Source organism: Chlorocebus sabaeus, chromosome 1 (genome assembly GCF_047675955.1).
Source record: "Chlorocebus sabaeus isolate Y175 chromosome 1, mChlSab1.0.hap1, whole genome shotgun sequence".
NCBI classification, from domain to species: Eukaryota; Metazoa; Chordata; class Mammalia; order Primates; family Cercopithecidae; genus Chlorocebus; species Chlorocebus sabaeus.
In genome coordinates, this window is record NC_132904.1 from 7,859,349 (window position 1) to 7,864,201 (window position 4,853).

General features: G+C 44.9%; 1 non-coding gene across 1 annotated transcript; it reads right to left on the bottom strand.

Moving 5' to 3' along the window:
* Positions 1-664: 664 nt before the first annotated feature.
* On the bottom strand, positions 665-828 carry LOC119624682 (U1 spliceosomal RNA). Its single transcript, XR_005240831.1, has one exon. It is a non-coding gene; the product is annotated as a U1 spliceosomal RNA (small nuclear RNA).
* Positions 829-4,853: the final 4,025 nt, after the last annotated feature.

Consider the following 4,853-nt stretch of genomic DNA (forward strand, 5'->3'; position numbering starts at 1 on the left):
TACTATGAATATTTTTGTACAAGTCCTTGTTTGGACCAGTGCTTTCACTTCTTTGGAACTGTACCTAGAAGTGAAATGCTGAGTCATGTGGTAGTATGTGTTTAACTTTCTCAGAAACCGCCAAATCGTTTTTCCAAAATGTACCATTTTATATTCTCATCAACAGAGTATGAGAGCTCTAGTTTCTCCTTCATAGCCAACACTCAGTATAGTCAGTCTTTTTAATTTTAGTCATTCTAATAGGCTAGTAAATGGTATTTCGTTGCGTTCTTTTTCTTTTTTAAAAAAAATGAAATTTGACACAGGAAGCCAGGCATGGTAGCTCATGCCTGTAATCCTGGCACTTTGGGAGGCCGAGGCGGGCAAATCATGAAGTCAGGAGTTCGAGACCAGCCTGGCTAATGTGGTGAAACCCCGTCTCTACTAAAGATACAAAAAATTAGCCAGGCATGGTGGCATGCACTTGTTATCCCAGCTACTCAGGAGGCTGAGGCGGGAGAATCGCTGGAACCCGGGAGGTGGAGGTTGCAGTGAGCCAAGATTGCACCACTGCACTCCACCCTGGGTGACAGGACAAGTCTCCATCTCAAAAAAAAAAAAAAAAAAGAAAGAAAGAAAAAAAAAGAGAAGAAGAAAAAAGAAAAGAAAACAAAGAAATTTGGCACAGGAGCAAGCGCAAGTGCAGTCCCCCACTACCACAAACAATGCAGTTGAGTTTCCCGCGTTTAGGGAAATTACAGGGGTCAGCACACCTGGAGTGCAATGGATGAGCCTTACCCTGGGAAAACTACCTACGTGATCATGGTATCTCCCCTGCCAGGTAAGTCATTGTGGTTTAAATTTGCATTTCCCTAATGACTAATGACATTGAGTATATTTTATTTGCTAACTTATCACGTATATACCTTCCTTGGTATGGTGTTTGTTCACATCATCTCCGGTTTTTTTGTTGTTTTGTTTTGTTGTTGCTTTGTTTTGTTTTTTGAGACAGAGTCTCGCTCTGTCGCCCAGGCTGGAGTGCAGTGGTGCGATCTCGGCTCACTGAAACCTCCACCTCCCAGGTTCAAGTGATTCTCCTGCCTCAGCCTCCCAAGTAGCTAGGGCAACAGGTGCGCACCACCACACCCAGCTAATTTTTTGTATTTTTAGTAGAGACGGGTTTCACCATGCTGGCCAGACTGGGCTTGAGCTCCTGACCTCAAGTGTTCCACCTGCCTCAGACTCCCAAAGTGCTGGGATTACAGGTGTGAGCCACTGCACCCAGCCAATCATCTCCACTTAAAAATGAATTATTGTAGGCCGGGCGCGGTGGCTCAAGCCTGTAATCCCAGCACTTTGGGAGGCCGAGACGGGCGGATCACGAGGTCAGGAGATCGAGACCATCCTGGCTAACACGGTGAAACCCCGTCTCTACTAAAAAATACAAAAAACTAGCCGGGCGAGGTGGCGGGCGCCTGTAGTCCCGGCTACTCGGGAGGCTGAGGCAGGAGAATGGCGTAAACCCGGGAGGCGGAGCTTGCAGTGAGCCGAGATCCGGCCACTGCACTCCAGCCTGGGTGATAGAGCGAGACTCCGTCTCCAAAAAAAAAAAAAAAAAAAAAAAAAAAAAAAAAAAAAAAAGAATTATTGTTACTGAGTTATATGAGCTATTTTAATATATTCTAGGTCCAAGTCTTTTGTCAGATATATGTTTTGCAAATATTTTCTCCCAGTCTGTGACTTGTCTTTTTATGTTCATAACAGTGTATTTTAAAGAGTTAAAGATTTTTTTAGTGTTTTTTTTTTTTTTTTGAGATGGAGTCTTGCTCTGTCACCCAGGCTGAAGTGCAGTGGTGCGATCTCGGCTCACTGTAACGTCAGCCTCCCAGGTTCAAGAGATTCTCCTGCCTCAGCCTCCCGACTAGCTGGCACTACAGGCATGTGCCACTATGCCCAACTAATTTTTTTGTATTTTTAGTAGAAACGGGGTTTCACCATGTTAGCCAGGATGGTCTCGATCTCCTGACCTTGTGATCCTCCTGCCTCAACCTCCCAAAGTGCTGGGATTACAGGCGTGAGCCACCGCGCCCAGCCAAGAGTTAAAGTTTTTAATTTTGGTGAATTCCAGTTTATACTGTTTTCTTTTATGGATCATGCTTTTTGGTGTCATAACTAAGAAAATGATCCCTTCACTAAGATCACAAGTATTTTCTCCTATGTTTTCTCTCAGAAGTATCATTCGTATAGTGCTTACAGGTAGATTTCCTGTCTCATACTCCACGGTTTTGATTACAGTTCACTTGTAATCTAGATTAGGGCTTGTATTAGAAACATGCACTTAGAGGTTTTTTGTTTGTTGGTTGGTTTTTAAATGGAGTCTCCCTCTGTCGACCAGGCTGGAGTATAATGGCATGATCTCGGCTCACTGCAGCCTCTGCCTCCTGGCTTCAAGCAATTCTCCTGCTTCAGCCTCCTGAGTAGCTGGGATTACAGGTGCGCACCACCACACCCAGCTAATTTTTGTATTTTTAGTAGAGGTGAGATTTCGCCATGTTGGCCAGGCTGGTCTTGAACTCTTGACCAGCTCAAGAGTTGACCAACTCAAGTGATCCACCCACCTTGTACTCTCAAGAGTGGTGGGATTACAGGTGTGAGCCACTGCACTCAGCGCACTTAGAGTTTTAATTAGAAATGTAAAAATGCTATTTCTTCCAATTTTATAAATAGAAAATGTTCTTGATTTGGTTTTTATTCTTTTATTTTTAATTACATAAATGACATCAGAGTACGATCTCTGTACAAAAAAGAACAAAAGCACATAGAATGGGGAAGTGGAAATCACTGTGACAAGCACTGTTCATTCAAGAAATCTGGCTTAGCTCACCATTTACATGATATTTTCTTTTCTTAATTTTTTTCTTTTTTTAAATTTAGAGACAGGGTCTTACTCTGTCACCCAGGCAGAATGCAGTGGCAGGATCATAGCTCTCTGCAACCCCAGACTCCTGGGCTCAAGCAATCTTCCTTTCTCATCCTCCTGAGTAGCTAACACTACAGGTGCTGCCACCATGCCCTGGTAATTTTTAAATTTTTTGCAGAGACAGGATTTCACCATGTTGCCCAGGCTAGTCTCAAACTCCTGGGCTCAAATGATCCTCCCTCCTTGGCCTCCCAAAGTGATGGGATTACAGGCATGAGCCATTGTGTCCAGCCTTACATATTATTTTCACGACTCATTAATCTCTATTTTTAAAAAAATGTTGTATACAGTATGCTGTTGATATATTTTTTCCATAGCTGTTTTTCTTATTCCAGAAACAACATGAAAGTCTTTGTGTCGGCCGGATGCAGTGGCTCACACCTGTAATCCCAGCACTTTAGGAGGCCAAGGAGGGTGGACACCTAAAGTCAGGAGTTTGAAACCAGTCTGGCCAACATGGTGAAACCCCATCTCTAACAAAACTATAAAAATTAGTAGAGTGTGGTGGCAGGCGCCTGTAATCCCAGCTCCTTGGGAGGCTGAGACAGGAGAATCGCTTGAATCTGGGAGGTGGAGGTTTGCAGTGGGCTGAGATTATGCCATTGCACTCCAGCCTGGATGACAGAGTGAGACTCTGTCTCAAAAAAAAAAAAAAAAGAAAGAAAGAAAGAGAGAGAGAAAAAGAAAGAAAAAGAAAGAAAGAAAGAGAGACAGAAGGAAGAAAGGAAGGAAGGAAGGAGAGAGAGAGAGAGAGAAAGAAAGAAAGGAAGGAAGGAAGGAAGGAAGGAAGGAAGGAAGGAAGGAAGGAAGGAAGGAAGGAGGAAAGAAAGAAAGAGGCTGGGTGCGGTGGCTCACGCCTGTAATCCCAGCACTTTGGGAGGCTGAGGCGGGTGGATCACAAGGTCAGAAGTTCGAGACCAGCCTGACCAACATGGTGAAGCCCCATCTCTACTAAAAATACAAAAACTAGGCGGGCGTGGTGGTGCACACCTATAATACCAGCTACTCAGGAGGCTGAGGCAGGAAAATCGCCTGAACCCGGGGGGCAGAGGATGCAGTGAGCCGAGATTGTGCCATTGTACTCCAGCTTGGGCCACAGAGCAAGATTCTGTCTCAAAAAAAAAAAAAAGAGAGAGAGAGACAGAGAGAGAGAAAAAGAAGAAAGAGGCCGGGCGCGGTGGCTCACGCCTGTAATCCCAGCACTTTGGGAGGCCGAGGCGGGCGGATCACAAGGTCAGGAGATCGAGACCATGGTGAAACCCCGTCTCTACTAAAAAATAGAAAAAAATTAGCCGGGCGCAGTGGCGGGCGCCTGTAGTCCCAGCTACTCGGGAGGCTGAGGTAGGAGAATGGCGTGAACCCGGGAGGCGGAGCTTGCAGTGAGCCGAGATTGCGCCACTGCACTCCAGCCTGGGCGACAGAGCGAGACTCCGTCTCAAAAAAAAAAATAAATAAATAAAAAAAAAAGAAAGAAAGAAAGAAAGAAAGAGAGAGAGAGAGAGAGAGAAAGAAAGAAAGAAAGAGAAAGAGAAAAGAAAGAACGAACGAAAGAAAGAAGAAAGAAAGTCTTTGTGTCATGACAAAAACTTTGTACGTGCAAGTTTAAGTTTAAAAAATAATTCAGGCTGACTCTCTTTTCGGACTCAGCCTCCCTGCACCCAGGTGAAATAACCAGCCATGCTGCTCACACAAAGCCTGTTTGGTGGTCTCTTCACACGGATGCGCATGACATTTTGGTGCTGTGACTTGGATCAGGGGACCTCCCTTGGGAGATCAATCCCCTGTCCTCCTGCTCTTTGCTCAGTGAGAAAGATCCAGCTATGACCTCTAGTCCTCAGACCCAACAGCTCAAGGAACATCTCACCAATTTTAAATCTGGCAGGAATGTCAGGCC